The sequence below is a fragment of the Poecilia mexicana genome, unplaced genomic scaffold (genome assembly GCF_051168715.1).
Source record: "Poecilia mexicana isolate PSO_F unplaced genomic scaffold, ASM5116871v1 scaffold_12, whole genome shotgun sequence".
NCBI classification, from domain to species: domain Eukaryota; kingdom Metazoa; phylum Chordata; class Actinopteri; order Cyprinodontiformes; family Poeciliidae; genus Poecilia; species Poecilia mexicana.
The window spans coordinates 22,160,060-22,188,056 of NW_028263381.1; the positions used below are offsets into that span (position 1 = coordinate 22,160,060).

The 27,997-nt window shown below is 43.1% G+C and overlaps 1 pseudogene; it reads right to left on the minus strand.

The window, feature by feature from the left end:
• Positions 1-811: 811 nt before the first annotated feature.
• On the minus strand, positions 812-11,256 carry LOC106912152 (sulfotransferase 6B1-like; annotated as a pseudogene).
• Positions 11,257-27,997: the final 16,741 nt, after the last annotated feature.

Here is a 27,997-nt window from a genome sequence, read left to right on the forward strand (position 1 = left end):
CTCCATCTTTCTCTCTCTCTCCTCCATCCTTTCTCTCTCCTCGTCCATCCTTTCTCTCTCCTCCTCCATCCTTTCTCTCTCCTCCTCCATCCTTTCTCTCTCCTCCTCCATCTTTCTCTCTCTCTCCTCCATCCTTTATCTCTCCCCCTCCATCCTTTATCTCTCCCCCTCCATCCTTTATCTCTCCCCCTCCATCCTTTCTCTCTCCCCCTCCATCCTTTCTCTCTCCCCCTCCATCCTTTCTCTCTCTCCTCCTCCATCCTTTCTCTCTCCCTCCATCCTTTCTCTCTCCTCCATCCTTTCTCTCTCCTCGTCCATCCTTTATCTCTCCCCCTCCATCCTTTCTCTCTCTCTCCTCCATTTTTCTCTCTCTCTCCTCCATCCTTTATCTCTCCCCCTCCATCCTTTATCTCTCCCCCTCCATCCTATATCTCTCCCCCTCCATCCTTTATCTCTCCCCCTCCATCCTTTCCTTCTCCATCCTTTCTCTCTCTCCTCCTCCATCCTTTCTCTCTCTCCCCCTCCATCCTTTCTCTCTCTCCTCCTCCATCCTTTCTCTCTCCTTCTCCATCCTTTCTCTCTCTCCTCCTCCATCCTTTCTCTCTCTCCTCCCCCATCCTTTCTCTCTCTCCTCCTCCATCCTTTCTCTCTCCCCCTCCATCCTCTCTCCCTCCATCCTTTCTCTCTCCCCCTCCATCCTTTCTCTCCTCCATCCTTTCTCTCTCCCCCTCATCCTCTCTCCCTCCATCCTTTCTCTCTCCCCCTCCATCCTTTCTCTCCTCCATCTTTCTCTCTCCTTCTCCTCTCTTTCCTACTGACAGTGATGCTGGTAGTCCATCTTTCCTCCCAGCTCCGTTCCTGCCAGCTGCTTGTTGAAAGCTTCGTCCGTTTCTCGGCTTGTTCTGGACTGAAATGGTTCCTCTAGTCTCCAACCTCACCTGCACAGGGAGGATGTTGAGTTTATCATTTTAGAGGGAAAGAATCATTTTTACTCCTAAAACAGTTGAAAAATAACATGTTATTATTGGTGACCTTTCCTGAAGATGACGTTTCCCATGTTGCCGTGGGAGTTGGCTCTCCTTCATGGCGTTAAAGGTGCTCGCTGCTGCCACCTGCTGCACCTGAGCCTCCGTCAGGCTGAAGCCGATGAAGCTGGAGATCTGCTGGATTCCTGCGCTGAGATCCTGCAGGACAGAAAAGATCGTCTGAGGGCAGATTTCCACTTCAGCCTCCGGACTGAGAGGTTGAGGAACCAGAGGCCTGACCTGCTTCAGGTCCTCATAGGTCACCACCAGGACGATGGGGTCGTCCATCCTCTGGTTCCAGGCCAAGGCGTGGTCAGAGTACGAGCCCCAGGCAACTGCACACAAATATCAGTTATTCATGGTTTGTATGGGCGTCATTTATAACTGGTTATATGACCCGACAACCAGAGAAACATTAACATGAGGGCTTATTTTAAAGGTTTGACCCAGATATCAAATTAATCATCAGACTGATTGATGTTTGAACAGTTTATTATATTATCTTGATGCCATAAAATGGACCAGAACTCTCCACAGTAATCCTGCTGACTCGGCTGTATTTACTGTCTATTAGCAGCTTTAATAAACAGCAAAACTCACCTGATGACGTTCAGGCTGTGAGAATCTATAATATAAATCATTAATTTACATGGAAACATATAAAATATCTCTGAGTGTTTCTGCAAAGCTTCTGAGTAAAGCTGGGCAGTAACATGTTAAATTTACTTTTTAATAATTATATATTTCTATCAGTAGTTTTACTGCACTAGACTTTTATTCAAAGTAAAACTGGTTTTACTTCAGTAACTTTCTCCTCCTCTACTTTTTATCACTGAATGAAGAACAAACCTGTTCAACAGAAAATCCAGATCTGATGTTATTTTATATCAGTGACTCAGTAAACAGCAGATTTTGTCTCTGGAAGAAGGTTTTCTATAAACGCCTCCTAATTTAACTCAGCAGGAGGTTCAGTCCAAACCTCTGACTGCTGGTCAACATTATAATAACACATTATTTACTGTAGGGATTTATATCTGCACATAGTTTCAAGCCTAAGACAAACAGATCTAAATAAAATGATTTATACTTTTACTATCATTCTGTTGTGGAAATTAGATTTAATGATTCCATGAAAAAACTGAAAAATGCCTAAAACCTGCTATATTAGATCTAATTTTCAAACTTCAGTTGATTTTTCATTATTAGTCAGTTTTTAAAATCCTCAGTGGAAAGTCCAGAGAGCTGCAGGCTGCAGACACCAGACCTCCTGAATTGGTGCCACATGTTTCATGTTTTGTACAACATAAAACACATTTAGTTTCTTCTGCTCATGTTCCTCCAGTTCGTAAATCTTCTCTCGCTACAGCCTGATGTTCCCACTCACCTTCTCCTTTCATAAACTGGGAGAAGAAGGAATCCCACTCCACAGAGGGCAGAACCGGGTTGTTGTTGCAGAAATGATAGTAGCCTTAAAACCCAGATTAGTTTGTTTTCTCCGCAGCAGGTGACAGAAACTATCTGGGTTAGTTAAAGTTTGGACACAGTTACCAGCTACACCAGCACAATTTGACCTTTCACCTCCTGTCTGAACAGGGTCACCCGTCTGGTTGCTTGTTAACATCTAAAGGAAACATTCTGACAGGAACTTTTTCTGATTTTAACACCTTCAGGACATCTGGCCCAAAGAACTCGATCAGCAGGGGCATCCTGGACTCATTCTTCATCTGGGTGGCCTCTGACCTGAGTGAAGTTTTTAACAGCCATTTTGTCTGATTTGAAGAAGGTGGGGGGGGGGGGGGGGGTCAACTTCACTCAGGTCCTGTAATGGCATGGTTCCCCCCCCAGGGGGCGCCCAACAGTTTGGGAACTTCTGCATTAGATTAACAGTAAATACAAAAATACTTCCTACTTTAAAAGGTTTGTTGGGGCTTTCTGTATGTTTTATGTTGATATATTTTATGATTTAATTGTTCAGTGGTCATTAATGCACCAGACACAGACCTGCAGCCCAGGGGCCGTTCTATATGGGGGCCAACAGGGGGCCAAACAAGTTATTCTAAATAAATGTCTAATGTTAAAACTCAGTGGTGGATTTTTTTTTAACCTTCACAATTTTACTTTAACAATGAATTAAAAATTGTAGTGCTGAACTTTCAGCTGCTGTATGGAGAGAGGATCACACTTTCCATCTGCAACCTGGATCTCTGGAGACACAAGAGGCTTTTTGGCTCACTTATTATATCAAATGATGAAATATTGCTCTGTTTTTTTTTCATTCTTTTTTAAGTGTTGCCATGAAAAACACTGACTATCCTGGCCCCTGTGGTAAATCTGGTCTAGAACCAGCCTCCAAACCCAACTCCTTATTTATATAAATATTTTGGTAATACTCTGTAAAATATCAGAATGTTCACATAACTTTTATACTTTTAGTTGTCTGAGGACACATTTTGAATTTTAAATCAGGTGTTACGATCAGTTACTCAGTGGTTTACCAAATACTTTTTACACTTGCTTAATTAAACATATTTAAAGTCTACTACTCTGATTGGAGTACAGTTTTGAGAAACTAACCGACCTTTATGTATGAACGATTGCTCTATGGATCACTTTTTAGAGACAAAAAACAGCCATAAAACATCATCTACCACTGCAGTGGACGTCCCTTATTTTGATTTCTGAAAGGTTTTCAACCCTACAGCCACCACATCTAATCAAATTCCATGATATCATTTAGTTTTCTTTAAAAATCTAATAAGTATTTGTATATGCTTACTATCCAAATTCTTCCTCATAATATGTAATAAATTAACATTTTCATTAATTCTTTCAAATTCTTTCCTCATGTATCTTCTCTCTTTTTCATATTTATGACATTCTGATACATCATCTGTTGTTTCATAATTTCTAGTGATCCCATTTGCCAGTATTGTGCTTTTGAATTTTAAACTGTATAATTAAATCCTGTCTGTAAAATCTCAACTTTGTTATCAGTTTTTCCTTCTTTTTTCTTTCTCCTACAATCTTTTAAATTTTATAAAACCGTCTTCCTGTTTTCCTTCATCCCACCTTTTTTGCTGTTCTTTCATCAGTTTGTCTTTAACAAAACTCTTTCCCTCAGATTTACTTGTTTTAGCTGTAAAACTAGAAAAATATGCAGATCTTTGCTTTTCAACAAAATACAAACATGTTATTTTGAATGTAGAGTCATAAACATGAATTTTTACAATGACACCAGACTTAATCTGACAGGATGAAAAGTTACCACCCTCTGATAACAGGACACATTTTATCCATCTGCATTTAGAGGCAGAAAAGTTTAGAGACTCACCTGACATGAAATAATGTGGAAGATGAAATAAAAGGCCTGCAGAGACGATCAGAACCAGAACCAGCAGAACCAGGAGAGCTGTGGCCCAGAATGGAAAGCTTCCTGTGGAGATCAAATGAGGTTTGACCTTCCTCTGACCTTTGACCTTCATCAGTAGATCAAATCAATCAAATGTTATTTGTCATTTCAGCAGCAAGACATTTCAAAGAGCTTCACATCATTAAACACAAAGTCCTGCAACATAGAATCAGCAAAACATGACATAAAGTCATTGAATTGGTAACTGATTCTGTTCCAGCTGTGTCTCTGTGACCTTTGACCTGTGTCAGAACCACTGTGTGTCTCAGGATGTCCTGGCCCCTGTAGATGGTGCAGATGTTGCTTCCACTGTCTCTGTCAGTGGGATCCCTCAGGGTCAGACTGGCGTCTCCGGTCCTCAGCAGCTCTTTATTCATCTCTGTGCGCCGCCATAAAGGCTGTCCTGCTTATTGTCAGATCTGCTGCTGTTTGAAAACACATGAACCATCATGAGTTCTGGTTCTGGACGGGTCCAGTCCACTGAAGTGTCCTCAGGAAGGTCAGCAGACGTTCTGCAGGGCAGGATAACAGACTCTGCTCCTTCATTCATCGCCACCTCCTCCTGATCATCTGAGGAAACATCAAATGTAACCAGTGGGGAGGAAACTGACATGAAATTATTACAACATTTAATATCATTGAGTTTCTGTGTTGTGCTGGAAAATTAGAGGCAAATATCTGATGACTGTTAATGAGATGCCATGTCTTCTCTGTTTACTGCGTCCACAATCAGCAGGCAGAAATTTTTAAAGAAGGATTTGTGTCAATTTCACAAGTAGAGAAAAGATTTTCATTTAAAGATATAAAACCAAGCAGCTGTTTTTACATGACATTTACTGTATATTTATTTATATCATCTTCATTGAACCAATTGTGTCTCAGTGAGATGAAAAATCAGCCTTTGAAGAGACCTAGCCGAGACAATACACAAACAATTACAGATCAAAACTACATCAAAATGCAATTCATGTCAAATGTAGATAATAAAGGAAGAAGAAAAAAGCAACACAAATGTAGAAATAGGACTAAACTACAACTGGATATTAATCAAAGCTTACAAAACAAATCATAAACTGATGAAGAGACAAGAGAGGAGAGAATTTCCTTCAAGTCTTTCTACAGTTGATTCCAATCTGAGCATCTAAATCTGATTTAGTTTGACTTTGTTTTATTAGATTTGTATGATTACATAGTCTAATAAAATGCTCGTTATAAAACCACCTGATCCAACTCTACTAATTATCCACAATTGTTGTCAAATAATTTCATGAACATCAAGTTTCTACTGCAAACAGAGCAGCTGATAGATTCCCTCTGAGTCCTTGGTCTCATTCATCCATCCATGGGTTTCACTCATTCACTCTGGGATGCTGCTGCTGCTGCTGGTCTCCATGGTTACAGAGACCAGGATCAACAACCATCATCATCAGTTTTCTCACTGCAACAGATTCATTCACAACATGTAGCTTTAGAATCTGGTGTTAATCTGACCTTTGACCTCCAGGTGAACGGCTGCCAGCTCCAGTTCTTCTCTCCCGTCGTAGATGATGCAGGTGTAGTTTCCACTGTCAGACAGGTGAGGTTTCCTCAGAGTCAGGCTGAAGGTTCTGCTGTCCAGAGGGTTCATGGAGGTCCGGCCTGTAAAGTTCTGGTTCTGGCCTTTGAGCTCATCGTTGTCTTCTCTCCTCAGGTGGACAGATTTAGGAGTGAGATCGCTGCGGTTCCACATCAGTGAGGCTCTTCAGGCAAATGATCAGAGTATCGGCAGCTCAGGAGGACAGACTCCGCCCCCTCATTAACCTCCACCACTCCAGCAGGGCATGCTGGGAAACTGAGGACACAGACAGGAAATACTACGTGTTCAGTGGGAAGAAATGACATTGCAAGGATCTGATGTGGGATTTTTAATTGATGAACAAAGATTTTGAAAAAGATTCAAGTCCTGGACTCCATTATTTGGGTAGAAGGGATCACTCTTTACTTTGAACCCTTTAAATAAACAGGGACATAAAAGTGTCATAAAAACTGATAGTTTAATCAAAGTATAGCTTATCGTACCATGGTAAAGAAATGCAGCTGTCAGAGCAGCAACTTCAGTTTGAACAAGAATATAAACACAAAGATAAAAAGTATAAAAGTGAGAATAAGGAACTACAATCATGACGACTTTAACACTTGATTCAGATTCAAACATATTGATCCCAAGGGGAAATGAAATGTAACACATATTATTCAAGGCTCTTCAAAGACTTATTGTAGGTGGTGATGGTTGTGGGCAGGAAAAGTCTCCTGTAGTGGTCTGTGTCGCAGCACATTTCAAGGAGCCTCTGACTGAAGACACTGTTTCTCTAAGGCCGTCTGATGAAGAGGATGGTCAGGGTGATCCATAATGTTCCTGATTTGATCTAAAGTTCCTCTGGACCATCATCTCCAGTAGCCGGACAGTCATCCCCAGAACAGAACAGAACCAGAACCAGAACCTCCCTTTTTCCCAGGGATCCAGACGGTCTCAAACTGGTCTTTCCGTCTTTGGCTCCGTCTTGGTCTGATCTTTCAAATTGTGTCCAGGCTGGTTTGAGACTTTATGGATTTAGTCCAAATGACCACAACATAACTCGTCTTTATCTTCACCTGCAGACGCTCAGCAAACTGAATTTAATGAAAAGCAACATGATGAGAGATATTTAATAGATTAGATTTAATAGAGACTCTTTATGTTCACATGCTGACGTTTGCTGAGAAAACACCTGGAACCTGATAGCAGGAAATTATTACATTTGTCTTTTTAAAATACATATCTATGTTAAAAACATTTCAAACATAAAAATACAAAAATACCTGTTTATTTGATGACTGCCAAGATGAACAATATGTGAAGAGAAGGAGACAAGATCTAGTTTTACTAGATCTACAGCAACAAAAGGACGAGTAGCATTTGATTTACTAACTACATCAACCTTTGTCAAAAGTGCCAACATTGTGTAAAATGTGTTCAAATCCTAACTGAGCCATTAAAGACAGAGCAATGCTAGAGCATCGCTGTCTGAGCCACACAGGAACCTTTCAAATTAAAGGCCCAACAGCTTCAACCATCATCACACAGCAAAACTCCCTGAAGCAGTGGCTGGTGAAGAGGAGAAATCAGACTAATGTCATCAAGTCAGAGACATCAATTCAGTCTCATCTCCAATGAGACGTCGTTAATCTAACTGGTTACATTTTGTCATCTGGGGACAACATGGAACATTTTGGGGAGCCTTTAATTGTCCCCAGATTATCCAGCTGTGGCTCATTTTGTCTGCCCCACTCAGGCACTGAGTAAAAAACAAGTGACTGAGTAAAGCTCACTGACAGCATGTTGGATTAAAGATTACAGAGAAATATGACTTTGGAGAATAAATGTCAGCAAATGATCATTTACAGCTGTCAGCTTCACATGGCAACAATATGTCCATGTTGTCCAGCTTCACATGGCAACAATATGTCCATGTTGTCCAGCTTCACATGGCAACAATATGTCCATGTTGTCCAGCTTCACATGGCAACAATATGTCCATGTTGTCCAGCTTCACATGGCAACAATATGTCCATGTTGTCCAGCTTCACATGGCAACAATATGTCCATGTTGTCCAGCTTCACATGGCAACAATATGTCCATGTTGTCCACAGATGGTGTCTTCTCCTCTCAGCTCTGATCAGGTTGATCTTTTCTTTCTCTGCTCTGATCCTGGACAGCAGACCAGTGGAGGTTGTTAAAGCTCAGTCACACACAGTTTCAGTCCAAATGTCCAACAGGAGACAGACAGTCGTCCCCTGAATGGACATGTCTCATCAGTTCTCTGGTGTCAAATAAATCAGGATCAACAGAAACTTCAGAGCCTGGAGGTGATGAAGGTGATGAAGGTTTTCTTCCTCTTCCTCATCTTGTTGATCCACTGGATCTACTGGATCACTTTGATCAGCTGGTGGTGTGAGAGGGACGTCATCTGGTCCATGGAGGACAGGGCTGAGGAGTTGAGGTCAGAGGTCAGATGCACCACAGTGAGGCTCAGACAGAGGAGAGAAGAAGAAGCAAATAGAAATCCATTAGTTTGTTTTGTTGTTTTTATTGTTCATATAAATATTTACATCTTATTTTTCCTTTTCATGATTGTTTTAGTCACTTATTATCCTCCTTTTCAAAATAAAATCATTTGCTGATTCAAACACACTAAAACATATTAAGGCCTGTAATTTATCCACAAAAGATTTATGTTCAGAAATAGAAGCATTTCCATCTGTTCATCATTTTTCTGTCTTTCTCTTCTTTCTCTCTTTCATCCAACTTTCCAAACTTTCCTTGTTTCTCAGGATCAACTCGACTCTTCGTTTCTCGTTTCTTTGCCTCAGTTTCTTCCTCTGCTTCTAATTATCTTTCTTTTCCTTTTAAACCATCAGCTTCAATGAACAGGAGAAATGACACTTTTCATCCATTCATTCACATCATGCAAACTTTTTTCTCCATATTTCATTATTATATAGTGAATCGATTCACCCTGAGGAGGAGAAAAGACCCAGGAACCACTCAGACCCATTTCTTCTGAATAGGTGGGATTTCCTCTTTAGACTGCAAACGTCTCCACAGAATCCAACCAATCAGCTTTGAGGTCGCTCTGCCTCTTCATCCTCTAACAGGTTTTTATTTCTGATAAAGTCTTTAGGATTCTCTAAAGGTTTGGTTCCCTGAATTTAAAACCAAAACTCTAGTAAATACCTGCCTTATCCTCCCATAAGGACTTTGACTAGGACTCATCCTAGAACCTGTGGTTCCATCAAAACTCTGTAAAGGTTTTTATTCAGCTTTACAAGAAAAACTAAAAAATCTCTGTAAGTATCAATTTCTTTGTCAGACACCCTGCAGGAATCTTCAAGAAAATAATCTTTACAAAGATCTGTCTTCTCTTCTTCTCTTACTTTTCTTCTTTGTTATTTTCCTATTTTTATTTCTCTTGTAATCTCTATTAATCTGGTCAATCTCAATCCTCAGGGAAAAAGGTCATTAGGATCCTTTAGTATTTTATAATTTATAATTTGTCATGAAGTGTGTGGTTGGTGGTGGTGAGGAGAGACGCCGAGACCCAGGTTATGGTGATGATGATGTTTAATGATGAAAATAAAGCACACAGTCCAAGGCAGGCAGCACGGCAGGAACAAGCACGCAGCTAATAGCCGGTAGCAACTGACTCACAGGACTATACGGGAGCTAGCACTAACCAGGACTTATCAGTACAACTGGCGAGTAGACAAACGACAATAGACAAACACAACCAGGACTTAACAGTTCAACTGGCGTGACGAACTACGACATAGACAAGGACCCGACGAGGAACACAGACAACAGGTGGGTTTAAATACACACGGGGTAATTAAGGGAACGAGACACACCTGGGGAGCAATCAACGGGGAGGACAGGACAGAGACTCACAGGAACACAGGACTGAACACAGAGAAACTCAAAAAATAAACACACAGAAACACGGAACCTAACAGTACCCCCCCCTCAAGGGCGGATACCAGACGCCCACAAAAAAAAAATCCAAATAAACACAAAACAACCCAACAGGGTGGGTGGAGGGGCGACGGAAGGAGGGCAAGAGTCCATAGGAAAACAGTCCAACAAAAAAACTACCCAACAGGGTGGGCGGAGAAGGCAACGACGGCAGGAGGGCTAGAGTCCAGAAAAAACAGTCCAAAACAAAGAAAACAACCCACCAGGGTGGGCGGGGAGGCGGGTCCGGCGGGCGTCGCCGGCGCAGGAACCGGAGTCCCGGAGGCGGGTCCGGCGGTCTCTTCCGCCGGCGCAGGAAGCCGAGACGTGGCGGCGGATCCGGCGGGCGGCGTCTCCGGCGCAGAAAGCCGAGACGTGGAGGCGGATCCGGCGGGCGGCGTCTCCGGCGCAGAAAGCCGAGACGTGGAGGCGGATCCGGCGGGCGGCGTCTCCGGCGCAGAAAGCCGAGACGTGGAGGCGGATCCGGCGGGCGGCGTCTCCGGCGCAGAAAGCCGAGACGTGGAGGCGGATCCGGCGGGCGGCGTCTCCGGCGCAGAAAGCCGAGACGTGGAGGCGGATCCGGCGGGCGGCGTCTCCGGCGCAGAAAGCCGAGACATGGAGGCGGATCCGCCGGGCCGGCAGGAAGGCCGGCTGGGGTCTCGGGCGGAGCAGACTCAGGAAACTCGGGCGGAGCAGACTCAGGAAACTCGGGCGGAGCAGACTCAGGAAACTCGGGCGGAGCAGACTCAGGAAACTCGGGCGGAGCAGACTCAGGAAACTCGGGCTCGGGGAAAGGCTGCGCTCCGGCAGCAGGCTCGGGGAGCTCGGGCGGCTGCGCTCCGGCAGCAGACTCGGGGAGCTCGGGCGGCTGCGCTCCGGCAGCAGACTCGGGGAGCTCGGGCGGCTGCGCTCCGGCAGCAGACTCGGGGAACTTTGGAGCGGCCCACGCCACTAATCGTGCCGCCTGCCGCCCGGGCGCCAGCCTGGCTGCTTGGAACCCCATCACCATGGGGACTGTTGTGGCTGGAGACGGGCAGACGGAGGTGGCGGCTGGAGACGGGCAGATGGAGGTGGCGGCTGGAGACGGGCAGACGGAGGTGGCGAACGGTGTGGTGAATACTTGCTTGGCGAGGAATTCCTGGTGTAGTTCCTGGACTAGGTCCAGCATGAATGGGTCATTATGAAACATTTTGAACAGCTGATGAAAATCCTCCTCGTACTCAATATTGTAAATGTCCGGGGATTTGAGGAATGGGTATACGGGTGGAGCTGTGGTGGTGGTTGCTGGGTCCATGCTGAAAGCATTCCTCACCGGTCTGGTCGGGTCCTTCTGTCATGAAGTGTGTGGTTGGTGGTGGTGAGGAGAGACGCCGAGACCCAGGTTATGGTGATGATGATGTTTAATGATGAAAATAAAGCACACAGTCCAAGGCAGGCAGCACGGCAGGAACAAGCACGCAGCTAATAGCCGGTAGCAACTGACTCACAGGACTATACGGGAGCTAGCACTAACCAGGACTTATCAGTACAACTGGCGAGTAGACAAACGACAATAGACAAACACAACCAGGACTTAACAGTTCAACTGGCGTGACGAACTACGACATAGACAAGGACCCGACGAGGAACACAGACAACAGGTGGGTTTAAATACACACGGGGTAATTAAGGGAACGAGACACACCTGGGGAGCAATCAACGGGGAGGACAGGACAGAGACTCACAGGAACACAGGACTGAACACAGAGAAACTCAAAAAAAAACACACAGAAACACGGAACCTAACATAATTAGTAAGTTAGTTTATTCCCTGAGTGAGTCTCAGCAGATATCAGTGGATTGAGTTCGTTGATCTCAGCTCTGGAGCCGTGGAGCCGACCAGCAGCCCTCGTCTCTTTAATCCTAATCCAGGTTTGAGGCTGGAGCCGAGTGTCCAGGTCGGCACCAAATTGTTGAGGAAAACATTAATTTCCAAGCTGTTAGATGAAATCAGTCCATCAGGTTTATTTGTATCTTGTGCAGAATGCAGAGAGCCTGTAAGACGATCAGTAATGAATCAGTTCAGGATGAAAAGCTCCAACAGGAAGAGTCAACATGTAGGTTTTATATCCAGGATCCAGAACATGCAGAGACAGTCTGGTTCCCTTCAGCTGCAGGAAAACAACTTCCAACCTTGTGTGTGTTTAACCCAAACAGGATCTTCTGGTCAGAGTTCACAAGCATTAATATAACATGATCAGCTGATGGGAACTTAGGATCATTTTATCACCACACAGACAGACTTAGTTTGTAATTTATTTTATATTTTTTCCTTAGTTTGGCCCTAAAACTCTGTTGTAGCAAATAAAACTGGACATAAGTTTATAATTTTCTACACATTTTAATCTAAAGGTTATAATCTTTACATATGTGGAATACAAGATGTTAGCTTTGTTAGCTAATGTGGTTTTAAATATGATATGAATGGTGATTATCTTGACTGAGGCATGTTTGTTCTTCCATACATCAGTTTACTTTATATTAGTTTGCCAATAACATAATTGATCAATTAAACTGATGGTTGTTGCTTCATAATAATAATTCTGATCAGTTTGATTTGTTATAAAGAGTAAATATTTTAAAAAGTTGTTCAGATGAACAAATCATAGCATCATGAAGCTTCTTTTCTAAATGTGACAGATTTCAACATCTCAACTCTCTTAATCCCAGTTTGTGACATTTTGGTCTCCAAGCTTCAGATTAGTGGAGATTAATCTGCATGGCAGGAAAACTGGGATGATGAATGGATGAATGCAGCTCTGCCACTAAATAAAAACAACTCATCGGCTCTCATCCAGTCTCAACCCACCATCCTGATGTCTGAAAGGCGTTGCCACGGCGACTCCAGTCGAGACGTGGAGGTTTGGTTTCCTGCAGGAGATTAAAGCCGAACACAGACTGGAGGAAACGCTCACAGTTCTTAGTGGAAACAGACTTTACTCAACTAACAGCAGAAGGTTTGATTTTATTATTAACACTTTAATGGACCAAATTCCTGATGTTTCCAACTGATTCTAGTTTTTAAAGTTCAGAACCTGAACATCCCTGAATGGGAGGAGTGAAGATTTCCCAGCATTCAGTCTGAAGAAGCTCAGCTCTTCTCAGCTCTGAGACATTTTCTGAATAAATCCCAGTCAGTGAATCTGCAGACCTGATCAGATCCAAACATCCATTTTCCAGGAGTCTCTGGTTTCATCTGTGTCGTTGTTCCAGCTGCTGAGGTCAGAATCCAGCTGTAAAACCTGGAGGCTGAATGTTCAGGTTCTCTCCTCCAAACATCCCCCCTCCCTCCCTCCAGCTGTGGAGAACAGCTGGAAAACAGCTGCATGTGTAAATAATGAGTCTGGAACAAGCTGCCACCTTCTGCTGCTGATCTGACTTTAGATTCAGGTTGATGATTGAAATGAAATCAGGGTTTGAACCTGGATCAGCAGAACCTGCTCAGCTGATCCTGGTTTAACCAGAGACTGTCCTCACTCTGCTCACCTCACTGACATGATGATCAATGATTATATAGGAGCTATATTAATAATCTATATTATAACAACGTGTGGTTTCAGCTGCAGTGATGTGGTGATGTTAAGAACTACAGTTTAGTTTGTTTAACTTTATCTTCATATTCTGACTGTATTCATAGTCAGACCAGTTACTGCAGCAGGAATCAACCAGCTGCTCTTTTCTCTGGACTCATTTCTCCTCAATTTAAGTTGCAAACAGAACAATAATGAAAAGAAAGATTATAAAATTTAAGAACAAAATAATTATTACCAGAAAGTAAAACAATCAGGTGGTGGTAGCAGCTTTATCCTCATTAACCATCATCAAACATTTTCATCAGAACTTCTCTCCTTCCTCATGAAGACTTTATCAACCTGCCTCTGATTTTACAGCAAACCTTCTGCTGCTCTGGAACAAGAAACTACAAACCAGGTGAGCCGTCACATGATCAGTTATTCAGCATTTATAACACCTTGACTTTGAACTCTGAATCGTTCAGATCAGGTAAAAGTCCAGTCCTGTCCCATTACAGTCTTTTCAGGTGTGGCACCAGTCTGGTTCTCCTGCGGTTCTGTTGGGTCTCAGTTTGTTGATCACATTTTCTTCTTCAGCTCTTTGGATCGTTTGAACAAACTGTAAGTTTGATTTGTTTTCTACATGAACTTTGTCTTCAGGAACTTTACTGACTGTTTCTGCTCTGATGTTTGGAGAAAAGGTTCACTTCTGATTTCAGCTAAAAGTTGCATCTTTGCTGTTTGAAGGTTAATCTGCAGGATTATTGATTAACATCAGATGTTTATTTTTTTCTTCTCTGAAAAAAATGATTCATAATTTTATTTCCTTGTATCAAACTCTGATCTCCACCGATAAATTAGGAAACAACAATTTTGTCCTGCTTTCTTTCAAACTTAAATGCTATTATAGCAAAATGTGTTCAATTCAGTCAAATCACTAAATAGTTCATCTTTAATGGTAAATTTAATCCACTGGTAGAGATTAATAATGAACTAAAATCCTTCCTGTTGTTCAGGTTGAATCAGTGAATGTAAATGTTGCTCCATGTCTCCATCTAGTGGACTGGTAGTAGAAGTGCAGGTTGAATCAGTGAATGTAAATGTTGCTCCATGTCTCCATCTAGTGGACTGATAGTAGAAGTGCAGCAGCTGATGCAGGTTCCTCTGCCTCTCTGCTGTCTGACTGCATTCACCTGACACTGATATGAAGCAGAGAAGAAGAGCCAATCAGAGGAGGAGCAGCTGATCTTTTTCCAGCACTAATGATGTAAAGGATGATCAGAGTTGATGTGCAGATGAATGATGTGTGTTTCCTCTGCAGGTGAAGCTAGAAAGTGTGTGTGAGCTGATGTGAATTCAGCAGCATGGATCAGTGTGAGGACAGAGAGGAGGGAGTCCCTCCCTCTAAAACCACTCTGTGTGGGGAAGATGAGAGCCAGAGCAAAGGTCAGAGGTGAGGTCACCATCTCTAACTGTCCACAGCCCTTTTCACACAGCATTCACTATATCAGGCCAAAACAGACGTGGTGATGAAGCTGCTGCTGCTCCTCTTTGCTGCTTCATCCAGACTGAACAGATTCACTTTTAATCATCATGTTTCTGTCAGGATCCATCAGAGACTCAGACCAGAACCAGAACCAGAACCCAGCTGTGTGTCCTTTAAGAGCAACAGGTCAATGGATGAGTTCATTACCTTTAAATCTCCTGGACCTCCTCCATCAGAGAGGTGAGCTGTTTCTAACTGCTGTAAACTGAACCAGAAAGTTTCAGATGTTCCCAGTTATATTTACAGAGTTTTGATCCATTATCTAAACCAGCTGCTCTGTTCTAATGAAAACACCTTCATATCTTCATCTCTGGGTGATGATGATGATGTTCTGCTGCTTCCTGGCTCCATGTCAGACTAACAGTGGGACACATTTCCACCAGCCACTGGGAAATACCTGGTAAACCAGTCTGGTCCATCAGGACTTGGTTCCTGTGTGCATTGTGAGATCAGTTCAGCAGGAAGGAAAGCTTCATGATGTGGTTGGTGAGATCTGCTGGAACTCAACCAGACTGAGCTGATGTGGACCATCAGAGGTTCTGCTGGTTCTTAGTGGATCAGCAGGAACATTAAATCTTTACTTGGATCATCTGGTTCACTGCTCACATCCAGATATCACTTCATGGACCTTTACCTTCTGATTGTCTCTGTGTGGACAGATATAATGTGAGCTCACTGGCTTCCAGGATCTACAGGATCCATTTTAAATCCTCTAGAACATCCAGGAGAGGATCCCACATGGACACACCCACATATCTCAGAGCTCCTCCATGTCCACATCACCTCAGATCCAGTCATCAGAACCTGATGGATGTCCCACACTGTCCTGAAGACCTGTGTGGACAGAGCCTTCACTTCCACTGTCCCCAAGCTCTGGGACTCTGTCTCCACCAGCATCAGATCTGCTGACAGTGTGGACAGTTTGAAGTCCAAGTTCAGCACCAACTTTTTAAAATGTCTACTGGTGATTCTGGTGTTACTGGTCTTCATCCTTGTAGTTCATCTTCCTCTTTCTAACTTCTTTGTATTGTGTTCATGTGATGCTCTGTTTTCTGCTTTAATGTGACACTCTTAGTTATTTTATTAGTAAATATTGCTGGATGAATATTTCCTGCCTTCCTGATTGTTCCTGGTTCCTCCACAGAGTGGACCAGCAGAGCTCAGAGGTTCCCAGTGATCCGTCTGCCCAGCAGCATCAAACACAGCTGGACTCCATATTTATGGTCTGTACATGAACAACAACTACTTTTCCATGGTTCTGTTCACAGTCGTCTCCATGCTGCACTTTGTAGACCAGAGGACTGTCAGTCTGTCCAACATCCATCTGGTGTTTGGCTCCATGATTTCAGTCTGATGTTTCCTTCATCTATTATTCTGTTCCAGCTGCTGGAGGAAAACATTGTCACTTTTGTGAAGAACGAGCTGAAGAAGATCCACAAGGTTCTGAGTCCAGATTACCCAGAATGCTCAGAGAGCCAGAGAGAGGATGATGAGGTGTTGAGAGGTGATGATGAAGAGCAGAGGAGGAGCAGCAGAGAGGCAGTGATGAAGATCACACTGAACTTCCTGAGGAGGATGAAGCAGGAGGAGCTGGCTGACCGTCTGCAGAGCAGTAAGAGGATTTCTACAAAGATTTGACCTGATGGATAAATGACACATTTACTGATGTCTGAAGAAATGGAATCACATTTATTTAAATCATATTCAGAAGGTATTTTTGTTTCATCTCTGATTTGACTTTTTGTGTTATTTTAGAACATTTTGGTCCAGTTTGTCAACATGAACTTAAATCTGGTCTGAAGAAGAAGTTCCAGTCTGTGTTTGAGGGGATTGCTAAAGCAGGAAGTCCAACCCTTCTGAACCAGATCTACACAGAGCTCTACATCACAGAGGGAGGGACTGGAGAGGTCAATGATGAACATGAGGTCAGACAGATTGAAACAGCATCCAGGAAACCACACAGACCAGAAACAACAATCAGACAAGAAGACATCTTTGAAGTCCCACCTGGAAGAGATCAACCAATCAGAACAGTGATAACAAAGGGAGTGGCTGGCATTGGGAAAACAGTCTTAACACAGAAGTTCACTCTGGACTGGGCTGAAGACAAAGCCCACCAGAACATCCACTTCATATTTCCATTCACCTTCAGAGAGCTGAATGTGCTGAGAGAGAAAAAGTTCAGCTTGGTGGAACTTGTTCATCACTTCTTTACTGAAACCAAAGGAATCTGCAGCTTTGAACACTTCCAGGTTCTGTTCATCTTTGATGGCTTGGATGAGAGTCGACTTCCTCTGGACTTCCACAACAAGGAGATCCTGACTGATGCTACAGAGTCCAGCTCAGTGGATGTTCTGCTGACAAACCTCATCAGGGGGAAACTGCTTCCCTCTGCTCTCCTCTGGATAACCACACGACCTGCAGCAGCCAATCAGATCCCTCCTCAGTGTGTTGGCATGGTGACAGAGGTCAGAGGGTTCAATGACCCCCAGAAGGAGGAGTACTTCAGGAAGAGATTCAGAGATGAGCAGCAGGCCAGCAGGATCATCTCCCACATGAAGACGTCACGAAGCCTCCACATCATGTGCCACATCCCAGTCTTCTGCTGGATCACTGCTACAGTTCTGGAGGATGTGTTGGAGACCAGAGAGGGAGGAGAGCTGCCCAGCACCCTGACTGAGATGTACATCCACTTCCTGGTGGTTCAGACCAAAGTGAAGAAGGTCAAGTATGATGGAGGAGCTGAAACAGATCCACACTGGAGTCCAGAGAACAGGAAGATGATCGAGTCTCTGGGAAAACTGGCTTTTGATCAGCTGCAGAAAGGAAACCTGATCTTCTATGGATCAGACCTGACAGAGTGTGGCATCGATATCAGAGCAGCCTCAGTGTACTCAGGAGTGTTCACACAGATCTTTAGAGAGGAGAGAGGGCTGTACCAGGACAAGGTGTTCTGCTTCGTCCATCTGAGTGTTCAGGAGTTTCTGGCTGCTCTTCATGTTCATCGGACCTTCATCAACTCTGGAGTCAACCTGATGGGAGAAACACAAACATATAAAAGGCTTTCAATATTTTATAATCCTGCACTAAAGTCTCTCCATCAGAGAGCTGTTGGCCAGGCCTTACAGAGTCCAAATGGACACCTGGACTTGTTCCTCCGTTTCCTCCTGGGACTTTCACTGCAAACCAATCAGAGACTCCTACAAGGTCTGCTGACACAGACAGGAAGTAGCTCACTGACCATTCAGGAAACAGTTCAGTACATCAAGGAGAAGATCAGTGAGAATGTGTCTGCAGAGAAAAGCATCAATCTGTTCCACTGTCTGAATGAACTGAATGATCGTTCTCTAGTGGAGGAGATCCAACAGTCTCTGAGTTCAGGAAGTCTCTCCACAGATAAACTGTCTCCTGCTCAGTGGTCAGCTCTGGGTTTCATCTTAGTGTCATCAGGAAAAGATCTGGATGTGTTTGACCTGAAGAAATACTCTGCTTCAGAGGAGGCTCTTCTGAGGCTGCTGCCAGTGGTTAAAGCCTCCAACAAAGCTCTGTAAGGACACACATTGTTACTGCAGGTATTGTTGATGGGTAGAAATCTGCTAATTATGAGGTAAATATTCATGTTTCATCTTATATTTTGGTGCTTTGTCTCTTCAAAGTGTCCCACTGGGGGGGGGATGAGCAAAAAAGAATCAGACTTCCTTCATCAGCTGAACATAATGTTACATATTCAAGCAGCAAAACTCCTCCACTTTATGTTAACATTAAATTGGATTAATATAGATAATTGTGTAATTTTATAATTCTCTTTTCAACCTCCTTGTTGCCTGTAGTTCTGTCATTTAAGGCTGGAGGCCCAACTATAGAATGAACCAGTTCACAATACAAAGGTTGTGTAAAATCAGATGGTTCCTTCTCTGTCCAATAAAAACATTGTTGATTTGAAAGAACATAAATTCTGATGAATAGTTTAATACCAGATTTTCCTCCCTGTCTCCTCAGACTGAGTGGCTGTAACCTCTCAGAGAGAAGCTGTGAAGCTCTGTCCTCAGTTCTCAGCTCCCAGTCCTCCAGTCTCAGAGAACTGGACCTGAGTAACAACAACCTGCAGGATTCAGGAGTGAAGCTTCTCTCTGCTGGACTGAAGAGTCCAAACTGCAACCTGGAGACTCTCAGGTAAAATCTGACCAATCCTGGTGAAACCAGATTTCTGTCCTTTACCTGCTTTCAAAGATGATGTAATTATTATTTGATATAATAATTGATGTCTGACTGTGACATGGTTAACCTGCTAAATCTCAACACATAATAATGGATAATTTTCATTTCCTCCAGGCTGAAAGAATCATAAAGAAAGTTATTAAGAAAAGTGGAGGTCAGGCTTCCACTGATAGTGTAACTCTGGATTATTGACAGAACAAAGGAGATTATTGCAGATCTTTCCAACCAGCAGTTGTCAGACTTTCTCAACCATCGATGGGGAAATGTTGATTTTTATCATCTACAAAAGGAAATACAGTTTTATTAATATTTCAAAGTATTAACAGTTTAAGCTCCAGTTTCTTGTGTGTTTTCCTCTTGTGAAAATGTCCAATTCAGACTAGGGGTTGAACGACTACATATTTTTTAAGGTCGACTACATCATGATAATAGTCGAGTTGATGTCGACTAGTCGCGCTGACGTCATAGTGACGTAAGCGCAAAAACCCTTCACAACTACTTGGAGGCTTTATTAGCTATTTTCACAGCAAATATTGACCCCCCCCCCCACACACACACACACACACACACACACACACTCCCCTTCTCCTGCTTTTACTAAGTCTATTATGGAGAAATAAAAGCAATAAACAGATCATTCTTCGTGAGCAGCGGGGAAAAGTTTGTTGCACAAAGTCGGGTCTGACTTTTTTTTTTCTAAACACCGGCTGATGCTGATGATCTCTGGATAGTTACTATAGGAGTCAAATTATCACACTGACTACATGTCAGTGTGGATGAAAACTACTAAAAACTAGCAAAGTAGCAAAACTACTACTTTTGGAACATCAGAAGCCAAACTTGTTATGAACGGATCCCGTTTGGTTACAGCTGAAATCAACGAAACCTCCTGCTGCTCCTCCGCCCGATGCGCGGCAGGAAGCTCTGCTGACTCAGCACATTGAACGATTTAAGATATTTTCTAGTCAACGTCAACATGATAAAAGTCGAGTCGATGTCGAGTTGACTAGTCGTTGTGACGTCATAGCAACGCAAGACGCAAAGCTTTGGAGTAACGTACAGGCTTTATTACCCGTTTTCACGGAAAAATACGGCATTTACACAGAACAGCAACAAGTGAAACAACAAAACATCGGGGTAGTTTATGATAAATAATAAGTTGCTGGGAAACCAACATTCAAAAGGAAACGCATATCTTTTAGATGGCATGTAAAAACAATAAAAAGAGGTGGTGAACCTTTGGATCACTGTTATGATCTGGAGCCTCAGATTTGGTCCTCAGTGCTGGAGGTTTTATCTGTACCTCTGTCTGCATAGAAACACAGAGAGATGTCAGTCGGACTGTCAGAGTTGTGTGCAGCCTGTAAATGTCTGGCGGGACCAGCGGACCAGCAGGGCCGTAAAGTGGGGGGGCCAATGGGCCCCAGGCCCCCCCTATTCCGGCGCCTATGGCTCAATGTTCTCATCTTCTCATCATGTGATGAATTGTGTGTCTGCAGCTTATCAGGCTGTTTGGTCTCAGAGGAAGGCTGTGCTTCTCTGGCCTCAGCTCTGACCTTTAACCCCTCCCATCTGAAAGAGTTGGACCTGAGCTACAATCATCCAGGAGACTCAGGAGTGAAGCTGCTGTCGGCTGGACTGAAGGATCCAGACTGGAGACTGGAAGCTCTCAGGTATGGAGGAACCTGCTGCAGGAGCAGAGAAGGTCTGATAGAGGAGGAAGAGGAGAAACGTCTTTAGTCTGATGGGAAACATTTAGTTTGAAGAGAAATATTTAGTTTGATCATTAAATATTTAGACGCCTCATCTGGAGGCAGAGATCATTACCCAGTTTTCTGGAACATTCTCCTGACTAAGAACGGCTCACAAGGAAAATGAAAGAGTGGGATGGATTTAATAGAGTTTAATAGGGACTCTGACTAAATGAATAAAAGTGAAGTTCAGTTAGATTTCCATGATGATCTACTGATGACAGAAAGGACTTTAAAACAATATTTGATGGAGCTCCAGACCAATCAGCCCCAAGGAGCAAAGATGAGAAGAAAAGTAACTCCATGTTGGTCAGATGGATGTTTAAAAGTTCAGAGAGAGAAATAAAGATTTTGAACTAAACTCACAAGTGTGTATAGCGCCACCTGGTGGTGCTGGTTGGTAGAGGAAGTGCTGAAAGGTTGGAGGTGTTTGTCAGAGGTGTGTGATGATGGAAGCCTCTCCCTGGTTTGTGAGTCTGAGCTCAGAGATCAAATGTTTGGTTCTTGTTGAACTCTTTGTTGAATGTGATGCAGCTTCTCCTTTTTAATGTTTGTATTTCTGGATATTCCAGTGAGGCCACAGCAGGTTTTCAGCAGCAGGTTGTTTAGTGTTTCATTCCTTCATCTGTGTGTGGGAGTGTGGATGGAGCAGGTATCCAGGTGTTGATCAGAGTTTAGATTGATTGGATTTTAATGCTGATTATTAAATCAGGTTGAGCTTCCAGAAATGTTTCCTTAGTTTCCTGATGTCCTTTTAGGCTTCAGTGAGTTTCTTCAGGTTGTTACTGAGGGATTTCCTTTCTCCTCTCTGTTGGAGCTTTTCCTGTGTTTGGAGAAATGAGTTGTGCTGCAGCAGCACCAACTGTCCTTCCTACATCCACTGCAGTTTGCAATCCAGATGTTGGACTGTTCCTGTCTCAGTGGAGGACAATGTGTGTCTGAGAGACATGTAATGTCCATGTTTGCTGCTGAAAGAGACTGATGGTCTGACCCCCCTCCTCCTTTCAGGGTGGAGCCTGCTGGAGGCCCATTCTTGACACCAGGTCTGAGGAAGTGTAAGTGTGTTTTTCATCTGATTCATGACAACAAAGCAGCTCACATTCAACCATCTTCAAACCGTCACATCACTCATTCAGGATCATCATCAAAGATCAATAAATGATCAATAACTGCAGCTGGATTGTGTTTGTTCTCTCCATCAGATTCCTGTCAACTCACCATCGACACAAACACAGTGAACAGAAAACTCAAACTGTCTGAAGACAACAGGAAGGTGACATTAGTGGAGGAGCTTCAGTTATATCCTGATCATCCAGACAGATTTGATTACTATCCTCAGCTGCTGTGTAGAACTGGTCTGACTGGTCGCTGTTACTGGGATGTTGAGTGGAGAGGAATAGTTAATATATCAGTGAGTTGCAGAAGAATCAGGAGGAAAGGAAACAGTAGAGACTGTTTGTTTGGAGGGAATGATCATTCCTGGAGTCTGAACTGCTCTGATGATGGTTACTCTGTCAGGCACAATAACATAAAAACTCATCTCTCCTCCTCCTCCGTCTCTAACAGAGTATCAGTGTATGTGGACTGTCCTGCTGGCATTCTGTCCTTCTACAGAGTCTCCTCTGACTCACTGATCCTCCTCCACACCTTCAACACCAAATTCACTGAACCTCTGATTCCTGGATTTGGGCTCTGGTCCAGATATGGTTCCTCTTCAGTGTTTCTTTGCTGATTTGAGTCTAAAGATTTTCCTCCTGTCAGAGAAACTCTCTCACTGTTGAACAGATAGTTCATCTCTACAATCTATTTCTTGGTGAAACTTTTCTGATTGAGTCCTTGGAAACTTTTTCTTCTTCCAGTCCTTTAAAGATGGAAGCTGGGATTATTCCAGGATTATTCCAGGATCCTCATGTTTTCCTGTTTGTTTCCAGTCAAAGCTTCACACTGAATATCAAGATGTTGTTTCTCTTATTTTTTCCTCTCATTCATCAGATTTCATTGAAATGTTGATCAGTTTTTCTCTCTGAACATTTTCTGTTTCTGTCGGCTCTGTCAAGATCCGTGTTTCTGTGTGTTTATTTTTGAGTTTTTCTGTGTTTAGTCCTGTTTCCTGTGAGTCTCTGTCCTGTCCTCCCCGCTGATTGCTCCCCAGGTGTGTCTCGTTCCCCTGATTACCCCGTGTGTATTTAAACCCTCCTGTTGTCTGTGTTCCTCGTCGGGTCCTTGTCGTCGTTTGTTGTCGTAGTTCGTCACTCGCCAGTTGTACTGCTAAGTCCTGGTTTGTGTTCGCTCGCACGAAGTCCTGTCGTTCAGTTGCTACCGGTATTTGGCTGTGTGCCTGTCTCTCTGCCGTGCTGCCTGTTTTGGACTGTGAGCTTTATTTTCATCATTAAATATCATCACCATAACCTGGGTCTCGGCGTCTCTCCTCACCACCAACAACCACACCTCATGACAGGCTCCTATTTTTCTAAACTCGTCAGATTTGAATATTAAATCTTCCTTTTGTTTATTTGCTGCAGTTTTTCTTCATGTGTTTTAGAGAAACATTTTTCTTCTTCTGCATTTGGTTCATTTGCTGCTCATTCTGTTCTTTTCCTGTTCAAATTTAAATATTTGCATTATAAACATAATAAATGTGCAGAATTAGTAGTTTGAACAAATTCAGGCATTTATAGCTGCAGTGTGTAACTTTTATTAAAAATATGTTTTTTACATATTTGTGAAAAATGTTACCGTGTCATGACTGTATGGCATCAGACAGATGAAATGTGAACAGATCAAACTCCTCCATGAGCTGCTATTGAGGTTTGAAGAAATACACCAGGTTGGTGTAGCGCATTAGCATTAGCTCCTGTTAAGTGCTATGTTATTCTAGTGCTTTAGCATTAGTTTAATATAAATGCCTTAGTGTAGTGTTTTAGTGTTAGCTACTGCTAAATACCATGTTTGTGCAGCATGTTAGCATTTGTTTCTGCTAAATATAATAAGTACTATGTTGGTATTGTGTGCTAGCATTAGCTAGTACTAGATACCATATTGGGGTAGATCTTTACAGCTAGCTACTGGTAAATACTGAGTTGGTGTAGCGCTTTGGCATTGGTTGCTAATATGTACTATGTTGATATTATGTGCTAGTGTTAGCTATTGGTAAATTCCAGTTTCTGGAGGGCATTGGAGTTAGCTAGTGATAAATACCGAGTTGCTGTAGCACTTTGACATTAGTTGCTAATATGTACTATGTTGATATAGTGTGCTAGCATTAGCTAGTGCCGGGTTGGTGTTTGAATAAAACCTCCAGAACCTGGTGTGAGTGTGTGGCTGTTCCCTGATGGTATAACTTCATTAGTTCCTCCTGAAGTGTCAATAACAGACAAAGTGTGTGTGAGTGTGTGGCTGGACCCTGAGAGTGAATGTACCTCGATCAGAGTCCTGAAGTTTCCATTTTGGACAGAATGTGTGTGTGAGTGTGTGGCTGGACCCTGAGAGTGAATGTACCTCGATCAGAGTCCTGAAGTTTCCATGTTGGACAGAATGTGTGTGTGAGTGTGTGGCTGTTCAATGCATGTCCAATTGCACTGTGGTCTACTTCCTGCTGTTGGATGGGTCTCCGATACGGTCTTCCTCAAAGCACCAAATTAAAACATTTCAACTCTCATAATAAAAGAAAAATAAAGGAACATTTATATCCTTGAAAAAAATTATATTTCCTGATGACAGAGAAGATTGTTTTGAATCATAGAAGGAAATCTGAGTTTAATGAGAGCATTAATGTTTCTGTCTCTAAAACTCAGCAAATCCCTGATAAATTTTCAGCAATAATGCGTTTAACTTACTGTCTTAATCTAAAACTTTAATTAAAATGAGTTTTTGGCTTTGGAGTAAAAGCCCGTTTGTGACTGAAGCTGCTGAGAAACCTTATTATTCTGGAGCCTCTAATTGGTTTCACTTTTTATCATTTATTTTCTAATGAGAATCAGATACAATAAGGTGTTATCTCACATTTTCGGCCTTTAATGTCTTTTTTCTGTTTTGTGTTTAGAGGGAATGTGGTTTCTGGTTCAAACTGGATGATCTTATAAAAAACATGTTTCAGTTTAAATCCAGCCCTGCTGTTTATAACCTACCAGCTAACAGCAGCTATTATCCATCTCAGTTACTGTGAGGTTTGATTTTACTGTTAAATAGAGAGAAAAGAAACCAAACATTTGACATTTGTTCATTATGTCACGAATTTATGGCAGATTTTAAACATAAAACCTGGAAAACATGGATGGATGGATGAGAATATACTTTATTGATCCTCAATGATAAATTACTTATTCATTGACAAGCTTCTCCATCTGAGGTTTTAAAAATCAATAATCCAAATGTAACCAAATGAGACGTTTATAAAATACATTTATACCTGAGAGTAATGAGAGGATTCTATATGACTAAAATAAATAAATAACAACCATGCACATGCAGATATATTAATCAATAAATATTCTATGAATCTGCGACAGACTGGCGACCCGTCCAGGGTGACCCCGCCTCTCGCCCGGAACGTTAGCTGGAGAGGCAGCAGCTCCTCCCGACCCACTAGGGACAAGGGTGGACAGAAAATGGATGGATGGATAATCTATGAATGACTGCAGAGAAAATTAGATCTCAGTAAGTCAGACTTGGTGTTGTAAAGTCCACTGGCTGCAGGCAGAAATGATTTCCTGAGTCTCTCTGTGGTTCTTTGGTAAAATGAGTCTCTGGCTGAAGCTCCTGGATCCGTCCAGCATGTCATGAAGTGGATGAGACTCGTTGTCCAACATGTCCTCCATCTTGGACAGGGTCCTTCTCTCTGACTCCACTGTCAGAGAGTCCAGCTCCACTCCAGCCACGCCGCTGGCCTTCCGGGTCAGTCGGTCCAGTCTGTTGGTGTCCTCCACCTCCAGCCTGCTGTCCAGCACCACAGCATCCAGGATGGCTCTGGCAACCACAGACTCACAGAACATCCTGACAAAGTCCGGCAGATGTTGAAGGACCTCAGCCGCCTCAGAAAGTAGAGGAGACTTTGGCCCTTCCTGTTCACAGCATGGCTGTTCTTGACCCAGTCCAGTTTGTGTCAATGTGGACTCCCAGATATTTATAGTTGTCCTCCATAATGTCCACACTGACCCCTGGATGGTAACAGGGGTCACCGGCGTCCTGGTCCTCCTCCTCAGATCCACCTCCAGTTCCTTTGTCACATTGAGCTGCAGCTGGTTCAGCCCACACCATGTGACAAAGTTGTCCACAGCAGCCCTGGACTCAGTCTCATCACCTCACTGATCCAACCAACCACAGCTGGAAACTTCTGGAGATGACGGGTCTCAGAGCAACAGCTGGAGTCGGATGGATAGAGCCTGAAGGAGAGAGGACAGTTCGCTGTGGAGCCCCATGTTGATGACAACACTGTCTGACACACCAACTGTGGTAGATAGTCAACAATCAGGACACCAGGGGGCTCCACCTGCATCACCATCAGTTTCTGACCCAGTAGAGCCGGACGGATGGAGCTGAATGTGCTGGAGAATCAAAGAACATGATTCTCTCAGAGCTGGTCCAGGTGAGCGTTTACACAGTTCAGCAGGAAGATGATGGTGTCCTCAACTCCCAGTCTGGGCTGCTAGGAGAACTGCAAGGGGTCCAGTGTGGTTGGACCAGAGTCCGGAGCGGCTCCAGGACCAGTCTCTCCAGGGTCTTCATGATGTGGGAGTTCAGAGGTCACATGAGTCCTTGGAGTCACAGGGTCGCTGCGTCTTTGGTACCAGAACAATGCAGGATGTTTTCCACGTCACAGGGATCCTCTGTAGGCTCATGTTGAAGACATGTGCTCTGCTTCCCCCTGCTGGACTGGAGGGTGTACTGCATGTCGCCCCATTACTCACATTAGAAACCTTTTAATTTTTACCAATATTAGTGGCAAATAATTGCAGTAAACTGTAATAAACTTATACAGGTTCACATATGGCCAGACTTTTTATTGTAGTTTATCTGTAACAGGTTAAAATAACAAATAACCAGCAGATCAGTAAACACTGTGTTGATGTGAAGTCAAGCAGAAAGGCCTGAACTTTTCACATTTTGGTGTTAGAAGGATTTTTAGCTGCAGATTCATGAAGCCATTAATCCCAACAAACCTGATAACTTTATCTGTTTTATTTGGTTTTATTTTTGCTGTTTCAGATCAACAAGAGACATTCAGGAAATATAATCATTTGTTCCCATGAAGCAGCTGAAACATTTGTTTGCATGAAATTCTTCCTAAATGAACATAAAATAACTTCAGGTTTGGACTGGAAGCAGCTCATTGGAACAAATAATGCAGCAAACAAAACAAAATAGATGATTTTTTAGATTTCTGACCAGAGGGTGAAGATGAAATAATACATTTATGTTGCTGCTAATTCTGCTTTTCTAGGATTTTTGTTCTCCTTTAATTTGTTCACCAGTCAAGCAGAGAAGATGGTTGGACGCATGTTGTGATGGTAAAGTTGTTTTCATTTTCTAATCCTTTCTAAATAAAACAGCAAAAGTTGATAAAGTCACTGAAGATGTTGGTGGTGATTGTGATGGACCGAGCAGTCAAAGGAAAGCCAGGCACAGGTTTAAATTAAAACATTATTGGCTTTTATTTAACCCAAAACATAAACTTTGGTCAACAATAAAAAATGACAAACTTGGGCCCATAAAAAGGTTAAAGTAACAAAGTTGAACTCAGACTGACTCCAACAAACATCCCTCCCTAAATGAGACAAAGGGGAAACTTAAATCCTGGCTGATCAGGCCACATAGAAACACAGAGGGGAGAAACACAAACAGCAACTGAAGCCAGCATAGAAAAACCCCCTCCCCTCTGGATGAGTAGTGGTATGAGCCAAGCTGCAGCCTCAGCAGCTCCAGCTCTTTGTTCCTGTGAAGGACTGGAGCAGCCGGGACTGAGGAAACTCA